Here is a 13006-nt window from a genome sequence, read left to right as displayed (position 1 = left end):
AGCAGGTCTGTTGCCGTGTCCCAGCATTATCAACTTGACACCATGTTGTGTATTAAATACTAGAGTTTCGGGGGGCTACGCCCCCCTCAACCCCAGCCGCGCACGGGGCCCAGCGTGGCCGTGTGTATATTGGGGGACCCAAATCGCCGGAGTGAAACTGTGGAAAAGTTTTTTAGAAAAAGGAAAAAATTTGAAGAAATAATATTTGTTATGTTTCAGGGGGTCCACAGGGGGTCCGCGGACCCCCTGATGGTCCACTGACCCCCTGTGGAGTGTTGGGACGCGCGGGGACACCCCTGGAACATTGCGGACCATTTCGGTTTTTTTTTTTTTTTCATGAAGGTGGTTGCTTGTTTCTGGCGCAGGCTGTGCAAACCTGGCAACCCAGCGCATGCTGCCGCACGTTTAAGTGGCGTAGCGTCATGAGGGTCAGTGGGGCCGTGGCTCGGTCAGTGAAGACCCTGTAGTGCGGATGATATGTGGCATAGAGGGGCAGATTGTAAATCCACAGAGGAAACATCCGTGGGCTACCATTGGTTCAGCGATGTGTGCGGTCGCCCTGCGGCCCCTCCTCCTCCACCAATGTGCAGTATTGAGAGCCCTGACGTCACAACAATTGGAGCGATGGGCACTGCACTGTGGTTGGTTAGGGTACACCTAGGGCCCAGGTAGAACCCAGTTAAAGCCTGCATGGGCAAACCCAGTTAGGACCCGCCTTGGTCCCACATAAACATGGCTAGTTGGGGCCCACCTAAGGGCCAGGTAGAAGCTACTTATAGCCTGCATGGGCATCGCAGTTGGGACTGAAGTGGATGGCGCTGACATTGCTGGCATGGGGTCCATATGGTTTAGCCCACCTTGAAACCATATGGGAACTACGCTGGCATGCTGGCTGTAATGCAAACGCTGCATCATACCTGCAGTGTGTAGTTTGATGTTGTGTGTGTAGCAGATATACCTGCAGTGTGTAGATCAATGTCCATAGGAAAGTCAATGCCCAGCAGTGTTTTTTTTCCCCAGCAGAGTTTCTAGTGTCTCTGTGTCTCTCTGGAAGAGGTTGCACATGAACTCTGCAGCCGCACTGAGGCGCTCCAACACAAACACTCTGACATTAAGCTGCTTCACACAACAAACATCAGCACCACGCTGCTGTTTGTCCAAAAGACACAATATCTCCTCTCCCACCGACGTCATGTGTTCATTTATCGACAGCCGTACAGAGTCCTTTTGACACATTTTACGTCGTTTATCCAGCTCTCACTGACTCTCCACATCGGGCTGTTATTTTGCTGCGATCAAGTCAACGATGTGAGAGATTAGCTATCACAGACGGACGGACAGGGGGTGAAACATAGTCTTGCGCCATGCCTTTCGGCCTGGCGGAGACAATAAAAAACCGAAAGTAAAGGAAATGGCCATTTCTGCAACAGAAGTAGTCAATAAACTATGCTATGAAAACATGGGCCACATTGGCAAAGAATGTAAGAAAGAGGCAATCATGTAGAAAATAGCCGATCTCCAAGCTTACAAAGCCTCTCAACGTGAGGCGTTTGGAGCTTGTAGATCGGCTATTTTCACAATATTTACTTGTGGAACGGAGTCAAACAGAATGGGGGGGTCCCAGATCAAGTACGTGTATTTGGGGGGGGGGGGGGGGGGGGGGGGGCGGCGTGAAAGGGTTGATAAACACTGCTGTAATCGGAGCGAAATTATCTGAAATTACTACATGACCATAATGCAGGCTAACATGCGTTGCACGGGGCGGTCCTGCCATTACGTTAGTTACTGTAGTTGCTGTGGAGCTACATAGATCTCCAGAAGACACACACAAACATACACCATCTACAATGGACGAACTGAGCAGCAATATAGACATTCACCACACGAACGTGCATTGTTGACAAAGTGATTGCACAGCCGCTGCAGGCATGACAACCAGGTTAGCGTTAGCGACATGGCAGCTATCACAGCGCCCTGTCCGTCGTGCTGCAACTGCCTGTGATGGCTACAGCAGTAACAGCAAGCTGTCTGCGATGCCATTGTCTGGAGACTGCTCTTAGCGTGACACGACCAATGAGAGTGAGCGCTGTAGTTGTTGCTAAGATACGGTGGCGTCTCTGCCCCATAGCTTGTAGATCTCTCACACATGATTGGCGTAGGCTGCGTTGCCAGGTCTGACTTTGTGTCTAAGCAATGGTCGGCTTATTTTTGCGCGCCTTTGGGCTCGTTTGCATTGTGCGCACGGCAGCGCTTGTTTAGCGTACGTCAGCGCGACGTGGCAACGGACGTGGCAACGTGAAAGGTGATTGGCTGGTGAAAAGAAACACCCGACGTTACACCAGAAATGGTGCCTGGAGAAAATGGTGACCAAAAAAAAAGTTTGGAAAAAAAGGGAAAAACCCCCGCAGCGGCTGCCTGCTGTTGTGGTGATGAGGTCGTGCGCACGGTAAACGGTACGAAGCTGCCTCCCCTTCCGTTTTGTCCGACATTTGGTGAGTAGAATTAATTATGTTGCGCGGTGGAAAAGGTGTAGTGAACAGTGAGATGTCCCCTACGCGAGGCGTAAATTCAGCGCGGCCGCCGTGGCGAGTCAGTTGGCGACATGTGGTCTGGCGGTGCGTTGTTTATTCGATAACAGAGCTGTGGGGTGTGGACACCGAGGGTGCGGAAGTCGGTCGCCATTTATATAGTTAGATTAATCTACAGAATAACGCTTATAACAAAGGATAACCAAGACACGTTTCTCTTCCTCTGTCCTCTCAGACCTTTTGTTTAGGTATACACATTTTCTGCTACTCTACTGGCTTCCTCAGGATAATTCAGCCCAGCTGGCAGCCCATATAGAAGAAACCATTCCAGTCACACCACTCTACTCCATTGTCATATTGTGGCATAAGTAACCACCATAATTAGCCTAATGTAACATGTTTATCACTAGTGGGTAATAAAGAAATGTCAGGCACTGATCTCTCATCTCTCTTCGTGAATGTAGCTGCAAGGCCACCGTTATCCTTGATCCTTCTCAGACACAACTCTCTACGGAAGCCAAATACATCACCATGGAAACTGGGATATACTTCAGATGTACTTATGTAACAACAGCCGTTGGCGCACATCACATTGCATGTGATCATTGTGATGTGCAGCTTTACAAGGCTCTCACTAACAAACTAACAGGGAGTTTAGGAAAGACATGGTCATTGACCAACAGCTGACCATGTGGCATAGGCCTGCATACTATGAGGTGGGTTTGATAAGGACAGGGGTTGACACTAACGGTTGCCCGACTGCCCGTGGCAAGTTAATAAAACGTTCGGGTAAGTGGAGTTTTCTTTCAGGTTTGCCCGACGGGCAAGTGCATACCGTCTTCATTAAATATTGTCGGCTATTCATGAAGAACAATGCTTTTTTTTACAACTAGCAGTTGCACTGATTCTGTTTTTTCAAAGTGACTGTCGCCACTCGGCAGTTATCGATTGGATTTAACATTAATTTGTTCCACAAGCGTAATTTTAACCTACGATTAAGATTAATGTTAATCATTTTATAATGGATGGATTTACTTTTCGGGCAAGTGGGCATTAACTTTGGGCAAGTAGAACATCACCTGTACTTGCCCGACAGGCAAGTGCCTCTGTGACCTTAGTGAGAACCCCTGTAAGGATTACGGTAATAAACATTTCCATAAACCTTTCCAACCAAACAAAACCAAAGGATGCAAATTTGAGTATTTTTTAAAATGAACTTAATAACATTTTTCATAATTTAATACTAGTGCGGACATCCTGCAAACGGATGACAGCTTCCTCTCATGGCGTTCAGGGGGGGGGCGTAGTTTCAGACTATGTAGCATTTGAAGATTGTGTGGAATAGTGGTCTGGCTTGAGAGACTGCTCTCCTCTAATCACAGTGTTACAGGTGTTACTCAAGACAGGCAAACAAAAGCTAGGAAAGAAGAACATTCTCTCAATCCCAAGCGAGTTTCAAACCCTCCATTCCTTTACCACAGAGAACGGTGTGTGCCACTCATCAAGACAACAGAACAGGGGTCAGTGTACTCCAGAATGATGTGCCAAAGTTAAAGTTAACTGCTACACAATATTTTAAAATAAAAAAAAGTACAAAGGAAAGGCTAAAATAGCGTGTATTTTATAGGTAGTATGTTATTTAATATGACAGTTGTGAATATGATAAGACTAAAATTGGAATATGAAAGATCAACAGTACAGAATTGCATACGAACACCAGTGTGGTAGTTACTAGTGAGGCACTGAGGCAGCTTGACAGACTGGCCGTGACTCAGTGTCTCCAACATTATAAAACAAAACACAATGGTTTTCTGCCCACACTAGCACTTGCTTTCTTGATACAAACTAATGAGAAAACATCATAGGTAGACCTAACCAAACCAATCGATGTTGTGCTGTCATGTTTCCTGACCTCTGTCTAATAGCACTTCCATCTCCACATCACCCGCAGGCCAGGGTATCGTACAGGACAGCCATTGTTTGTTTGATCTATGTTACAGAGTGTGCAGCCTGCAACCACTTAAGCCATGGTGGATAGTGAAAATGGCAGATTTACAAGCTCACACCTGACATGTGTTGCATAGCGATGCATTAGATCTGCCATTTAAACAATGTTTAAAAATGTTTGGAAAAGTAGTGCCTTAGTTAACAGACTTTTTCAATTTCTGTTACACAGTCCAAAAACTTCACAACTGTTTGCATTCTCCAGCATGACCTTATGGGAGGGGCTGTTATGAGGCAATGATGAAAAAATGGAGAGAGAAGGAAAGAGGGAGAAATAAGTGGTACATAGAGGGGTGGAGTAATACCAAGATCAGCCTCGCATTAATTTCTCTCTTGTCCGTGGCTGCTGAGAAATCTTATTGTACGCATTCTGCCTCTGTTGAGACGGAAGCTGTACTTGAGTTCTTTTCTACTTGACTAAAGCTGAAACAGCGCTACTGAAAAAATGGACCCATTTAGTTTCGTCCAAAAATATGCCAGTCAAGTGTATGCTAAAAAAAAAAAGTTCATTATGGGGAGAGAGAAAAGGGCACCCTACCCCAAACTCTCACTGATCTTTTCTATAACTCCTCTTGTAGGCCTGTGTGCTTCCTAGCAGTTCCCGCATGTCCTAGTGAGGCAATCAATCAAGAATCGGAGCACAATGCTGGGTTGCATCGCCGATTCACTTTACTGTTAATTATCTGTACATATACGGTATTCCTACTATCTGCACAGAATCACATTCTGTCCATTAACTGGAAATACACTGACTTACTGTACATACATAACTACGATGTGCCCTTTTACTGTCCGTGAGATTGTACATTATATGAATTTGGGTTTGGTTAGGCCTAGTGTAGGCGGCCAGGTCAGTCCCTGCTAGGTCTTCAAGTCTGCTGTATCTATATAGAATACTTCTGTGACCCAGGTAGTGACGGCGGGACTTCGGTACTCCATGTACACCAAAACGGTCCAGACCTAGAGGGCCAGGTCGGGTGTTAAGTCATCTGCATACGGTCTTTTATATTATCTTGTTATCTTTTTGTTACTAGTGTTACTCTGTACTCTCTACCCTTTTTACGTGCATCTTTGTTTCATCCTTACTGCGGCGCTGCCATGACAACTGAATTTCCCTCAGGCTCAATAAAGGTCTGTCTGTCTATATATCTGTCTATCTACCAAGGCAGTGGTTCTCAACATGGGGCCCAGGGACCCTCAGGGTTCCTTAACTCTGAGAGTCAGTGTTAAAACATGGAACCAAATGGACCCTTGCCATTTGAACACAAGTTATGGGGGTCCATGAAATTAAAAAGGTTTGAGGAACCGCTGTTGCTGGGGTGTGTGTGTGTGTGTGTGTGTGTGTGTGTGTGTGTGTGTGTGTGTGTGTGTGTGTGTGTGTGTGTGTGTGTGTGTGTGTGTGTGTGTGTGTGTGTGTGTGTGTGTGTGTGTGTGTGTGTGTCCAGAGGAATGCACAACTGTTTTGTTATTTTGCTCAGCAAAATGTACTGCTTTGGGCATTAGATGGCCTTGTGGTTGTCATGGCGATTAGCCCACATGATGAAGTCCCTGTGTTCCTCACAATAACACAAAAAAGGATTGCCAAATCAGTGATGTTGCTAGGTTTTCAATGCAATGGGTCCTGGGATGCAAGGGTGGTCTTTTAGATGGGTCCCAGGGACATTTTATGGGTCCCACAAAAATGCACAGCGTTTAACTCGTGTTTCATCTTATAGACCCCTTAACAGACGACGTCATACTGGCTGCGTGCAGCCAGTATGCGCGCAACGAAACCCATTATATCAGGTCTCGTTAGGACGCGTCTCACTAGCCAACACACACAAGAGGGGGTTGGGGTGTGCTGAAACCAGTGCACCCCGAAACAGGTTGGGAATTGATTGCGTGAAACAATCACCTGTGCGTCCAGGCTCAATGTTAGTAAACAAATAATTGGTCTATATGGTTATATTCATGTAGAACATGTATCTGAAAGAAAAGTACACAATTCCAAATCCGACAACTAGTACTTGTAGTACTTGATTTTTTTTTTTACATTAACCACTTGAATCCTAGTATCCCTTTTCTGAGGAGAACTTTAGCCAAAAATAGCAGATCTACAAGCTCACACTTGTGAGCTTGTAGATCGGCTATTTTTGGAGTTATAGGTGTGTAAAGGGAAAAAAGAGCAGCAAAAGTTTATCTGAAACACAATTTTATACAATATAGAGGGGGTCCCTGCTTCATCTCTCTCTCAACTAGGGGGTCCTTGGCCTGAAAACACTGAAGATCCCTGCTCTACAGGGAATTATTTGATATCTGGCTACACGGAAAGACACAAGAATCACAGCTGCCATTAATTAGTGCTGTTCAGTGTTGATTGCCTAGTGGTCAAATTGGGGTCAACGCGCCATCGTTAACTTGCTTTGAAGTTGGGCTGTAAATTGCGCAGCACTTTCACTCTCTCCCTCTAGCAGCAGCTCGCAATGCCCTGAGACAGAGTGAGAATACTTCTCCATACGGCGGTGTTTTACCGAGATTTTTCTTGTTTCCTGCACTATGCCTTGTAATCCGCGGACGGCTTTGAAATCCACGGATGGCCTTCAAATCCGCGGTAATTTCCGCTAAATTGTAGTGCGTCCCATGGACGCAACGAGGGTGCCGTGAATGCGTCCTTTTTCAATATGGTGCGTCAGAGACGCAGGACGCAGGCCTATGAGCATCTCTGGGGAGAGTACCAGTGCTGAAGAGGTTCAGTTGCATGCATCAGCCAATCATTGTATAACTTTCTATTCATGTCATTACAGGCAAAAGATTTAAACAATTTTCAATGAAATGTCCAATTTCTTTTGTCAAAAATAGCCTATCTACAGGACAGTCAGTATTTGAGCTAATCTGTAGCTTGCAGCATGCTTTGCATCTTCATTCAACGATAGACCTGTTAATCAAGTTGTGTGGAGGTAGGAGTATAGTACGACATGGCATAAATATTCACACAACACATAAGCCAGCTACTGTACCAAAACAACTATGACAAATTAGAAGCTATGCTTTAATTTCTGTCCAACCGGATGAATTGTTGAACAGACAGTGGCAGTGATCCAGAAATGTGTGTTAACCATTTCAGACTAAAATGTAATGTAAATGGTTCACATTAGAGAGCTGATGATCTTCATAATATCCTGCTATGTGTTCAACACGCCGCTGTCGATCTAAAACACCCAAAATATGCTATTTTCAAATCTAAGACGCTTGTTCCTGCAATGTTACATCTCTGAAATAAAAATATTTCAAGACATTGCCGTTTGTGCCGACAATAGGTTTGGTGCAAGCTTTGCAACTGCTTTGGTGATGCAACTTCACCGTCTCACAGCCACTTGTAAAGTCAAGTATATCTTGCATAAATTGGATCGGTTTCACTGACTTTGCAGGTGCATTACTTAAGGATCTGGACTCGCCATTGGCAGAAATTCCTACAAAATATGAACACATTTAACAGTCAAAATAAATGCTACTGTTATTTATTGGAAAAACATTAGTAAAAAGAGGAATGCTGTGTACTGTACTTCTGTTATTAGCCGCAGGCAACTTAGATGCAGATAGCATCTAAGTTGCTTGGTTGTGCTGCTGGTTGAAATGTATTGCACTACATATGCTGTATTTATGCACTAAGCACTAAGCTATGACCAAAAAAACAACAAAATCCTGAATGTGTATATTTTCTCTGTTTTAGCTTTTCTATTCACTTAAGTTGTGACTAATGTATACTGCATTTAAACAACAGCTAAATTAAATAATGAGCCACTACTGCCAAGGTCTGTATGCTGTCGTCATATCCAGGTAAATTGACCTTGACTTGCTTTGGGAGATGATGTTTCATTCTGCCAAATTGGATACAATTACAGACCTTAATATTATCCCCTAGGTTACTTCCCAGTAGACATCTTTCATTATGCACTTAAATTGTGAATCTTAGCAACTAGTGATGTGGCTCAGTACACATATGAATGACAAACCAGTTTTAGTAGGCATAAATGGAATGCATCACAATATGATGCAATGCCATTCATGGCAACATGTTATCTGCTACTCTTGCATACCGTTTTGTGCAAAACACAATGAATTGCCTTCTTATTGAAATGTGATACAAATAAACTTTCATAACATATCAAACATAATTGACTATCAAATAAAACTTTTCAGTTGCTCGCCACTTTAACTTTGCACGTAAGGGGGAGGGACAGTCCATTATTATGTGGGATTTTCCGTGTCCAAATATTTATTTCTAGGCTCACTGGTGTACTTGTGATATCTATAGATAACTTTGAATTGAATATATAGCCTAAACACACAATACATTTATTTAAAAGTCATCCTATGTTCCAATGTATGTCTTCAAATAGCATAAATGGACCGTAAAGTCCAATAGGGCTGGAGCGGTTAATTGGATTAATGTTAGTGATTCCAAAATAATGTAATTCTGTGTCAATTCGTTGATATAAAACATGACAGGATATAATAACCGTGTGGTTCCCATGTGGTTCTTGGACTTAATGTGACTCCTTACTTGGGCAGGATTTCAGCCCTATCCGACGGGCGTTCATTCAAAACTTAAAGCAAACTAAAAAAGTAAAGTATAAAGCTAAGCAAAGGTGAAAAAAATATTCTTGCTCTTGCTATAAGTCCAAGAAGTGACCTTTCCCATAAGTGTTTCCCACGAAGCCTGCTCTATCCACATGGTGCAGGCATTATTAGCCACTGAACACAGTCATGAAGAGGTGTTACGTTAGTGTGGGGACAGTAGCCTCTAGTCTAGTACATGAGGGGCGCATGGCCCCCTAGCTTTATCTGACTGTCCCATGTCATGTGTGAGAAAGCAGTGGTAGATCACTGTCTGAAACAACAAACCCCTCCCTGTACACTGTAGTGTACACTGTGACTGTACAGTGCACCCAGCCTAATATCTTTGCACACGTATGTGCCTGTGTGTGCAAACAGCTATATAGAATCCAAGTCGCCAATGTTGAAAAATGTCTTGAGTGTCACATTTCTTGTCATTTGCACACATGTTCTGCAGCACAAGTGCATGCTAAATGTAGACACCAGTCACGTTGAGAATGAGAAAACCACATACCCCTCTCTTGCCCTCCACGGTGTGTATAAAAGTTCAGGAAAGACCGTTTTCAAGGCTAACGAACAGTCTCTGAATCTCGCCAGCTGTTAAACGTGAAATCCCACAGGCCAGATAAAAGGGAGGAGGGGATCAACAAGAGAGAAATACGAAATGAGCAAGACAAATGGGACTTGAAATGAGGAACACATTTCCATCTGCACTGCGGTCAGGGGTGTGGGTGTGTGGAGTAGGAGTAAAACAAACAGACCTACGTAATGTGTTTGTGTGTGTGTGTGTGTGTGTGTGTGTGTGTGTGTGTGTGTGTGTGTGTGTGTGTGTGTGTGTGTGTGTAAGAGTCAGATGGCCCGAGCTAACTATGTCCTTTAGTGTTCCTCGCATTCTGCCAGAATAATGAAATCCAGGGAGGAGTTACTAGCCAAGAAAACGCACACATAAACACAGGCCGGCTGGGTTTTCAGTCACACTAACCCTTACATACAGTGGGGGGGGGGGGGGGGGGGGGGTCTGTACTGTCCAGTTAGTACAGACCTAAAATCAACAGCAAACGACCAGACTCAGAGACTGTGTTCAATATGCAGCGAATGCAAAAGCAAAGAACTGCTTCTCATAGTGGGAGCGTGCAGTTGTGCACCAAGCCTTGGACTAAGACGGTCATAGATGTCATTTTATCGATTCAGATATTTGTGAACCTCAGACAGACTTGGACACTTCCCCAAAATATCCACTGGAATTCCATGTTTAATGCCCGTACTTCTTCATAAATATACAAGTTCAGAATATAAACGGAGTGGGGGACCCACAGACAAACACAGTATAAAATGGGGGCACATGAACAAATGCATATCAAACTGGGGGTCCTTGAAAATAAAAAGGTCGAGAGAATCAATGGCATAATAAGCACACTCTCTTGGACCAACCAAAAGAATCCCCTAGCTAGCATCCCTGTTCATCTTCTATAACTGCTACTGGCCAGTTTTCCAAATTACATTATACTTTTTAGGCCACACCCAGGATTGAATTGGAACACATTAGGACGGTGGTTCTCAAAGTTGGGTCCGGGGACCCCCAGGGGTCCTTGGGGAGGTTCCAGAAAGCAACACTGAAATACTAAGCCTGCTATAAGTAACTTCTGGTTAAGAGGAGACATTGTAACTATACATTATGTAATTACAAGCGAGTTACAGTCAATAATTAAAAAAAACACTCCACCTTACAGGAGTTCCTGAGTCAAAACAGAATAGACCAGGGGTCTTCAACGTTTTTCAGGCCAAGGACCCCTTAGCTGAGAGAGAGATGAAGCAGGGACCTCCACTACATTGTTTACAATTGTGTTGCAGATTAAACTTTTTCATAATTTCATAGATAGCTTCATTGACTATCATCAGTGCTGTGTAAATTCATGTTTTTTGTTCATTTCAGACATTTAACCACCCTACACCAAACCTCATTGCCAAAAAATAGCCGATCTGCAAGCTTGTAGAGCTACTTATAGTAACTCTGAGGACCCCCTAGCCTAGAGGTCTCGGACCCCCTGTTGAAACCCCTTGAAATAGACATTCAATGCAGATTTCGACTAATTTCGTTCTGTGTTCTTTTGGTGAAATGAAACGGGGCAGGCTCCAGTGTTGCCATGTCCGCTTATTATAAGCGACTTTGAGCTTGTTTTTCTGTTAAGTTGCTTGTAAATATTGGTGGTTGCGGGGTGCGTTTTTTGGGGTCTCGTTTCTCAAGTGTACTTGCTTATTTTGGGCTCGTTTCCTAAATGTTGTTTAAACAAATGTTTCTCGAACATTTTCATGTCAAGGACCCCCGAATTAATATGCATTTGCCTGAGGACCCCCCATCTCAAAATACGTTATGCCAGGGACCCTCCCATACAAGATTTGTGTTGTTAAAGTGTTTCAAAAATATTCCTCATTTTTTCAAATTTTAAATAGCCAATCTACACGATCTTGTGAGCTTGTAGATCGGCTATTTTCAAACAGCAAATGTAATGTGTTCTCGCTTCTTTTTGGGCTCGTTTTCATAGACCTCTGGTTGCTCATTTCTCTCACAAAACCTGGCAACGCTGGTATCCAGACAGTCCACACGGTCAAAACAAAGAGTTTATTATCGACTCAACAACCCTGTCGTTTTTAGTTTCAAAACAAACATAAAAACATTTAGTCTCCCTGTGAGTTATTAGGAAGAAATTGAGAAGCCTTTAACATTGTGTTTGTTAAACCTACGAGCCCAGAGAGATTATGAACGCACCATCCAGGAGGCTACTAGGCCAACGTCACTTTCTTAAACTACAAACATACACACGAGTCAGACCGTTTTTACTTTCAATGAAAGTGTCTCTGCGTGGTTATGAATCTGCAGTTAATGTATTTATGACTGTAAATAAGGTGAAAACATTATGCCGCACACACACGCCCCTCTGCGGGCTCCATTGATCACGAGTGTTGCCAGGTTTGCGAAAGAAACAAGCACCCAGGTCTATGAAAACAAGCCCCCCCAAAAAAGCGACATGGCTACATGAGCACTTTGAGTTTAAACCTATATAAGCATCGGCTATTTGAAAATGGCCGATGCTCGCGCGATGTGGCGCGTTGGGAACTTGTAGATCTGCTATTTTCAAGGGGTGGGCATAAACTATAAAATATTTTCAGATGGGGTGGTTTAATTTGGGAGGTCCTATGAAAATGCTTGAGAACCAATGGTTTAATCAACATTACACAGCAAGCCCAAAATAACCAACAGCACTTTAGAAACAAACCCCAAAAACCGCAACCCACAACTAACCAATATTTACAAGCAAAATTACAGAAAAACAAGCCCAAAGTCGCTTACAATAAGCGGACATGGCAACCCTGCTGGCGACGCATTTAGCATTACTGGTACTACTACTACTGCTGCTGCAAAGAGCGACACAGGACATACATTTGTACATTTATGTGCGCACACCAATGACATTCCGACATGGAAAGTACGATGTTATAATATTACTTACCCTCTCTTTGTTGTAATAAATATGTAGAGTGTTTCTTTTGGTAAAAGGCCCTGGCCGCCCTCCCTGGCTATGTTTTCAAAGGCGATTCTTCTCGAGTTAGCTCCGCCCCTCTGCTGGGTGCGGCTAAACCGGGATGAGATCCGGTCTAGAACGGATACGGAAACGTCCTGTCGTCGAAATGACCGGATACAGTTGGTAGAACAGGCCGGATCTGAGCACTGAGCAGTAAATAGAAACCAGGCTTTCGACCAGTGATGGGGGGGGGGGTAGTCCTGTGTATTCAATTCATCAGACATTTCGACATACAATGACACATTTTTGGGCAGACCAAAGAGATTTGGTGGAAAAAAAGTGGTCCAAATAGGCTAC

At 43.9% G+C, this 13006-nt stretch overlaps 1 protein-coding gene across 9 annotated transcripts in view; it reads right to left on the bottom strand.

Moving 5' to 3' along the window:
- add1 (adducin 1 (alpha)) overlaps positions 1–12744 on the bottom strand; it is a 41658-nt gene extending 28914 nt beyond the window's left edge. For all 9 annotated transcript variants that reach the window (XM_084047392.1, XM_084047398.1, XM_084047393.1 and 6 more), the window contains exon 1: positions 12638–12744. The gene's annotated coding sequence lies outside the window, so the exon portion shown is untranslated. The remainder of the gene's footprint in view (positions 1–12637) is intronic.
- Between the last annotated feature and the right edge of the window lie 262 nt (positions 12745–13006).

The sequence above is a fragment of the Gymnoscopelus microlampas genome, assembly GCF_963454915.1.
Source record: "Gymnoscopelus microlampas genome assembly, chromosome: 21".
Lineage (NCBI taxonomy): Eukaryota > Metazoa > Chordata > Actinopteri > Myctophiformes > Myctophidae > Gymnoscopelus > Gymnoscopelus microlampas.
Note: the sequence above shows the minus strand (reverse complement) of the source record. Positions and strands in the feature narration are given on the sequence as shown.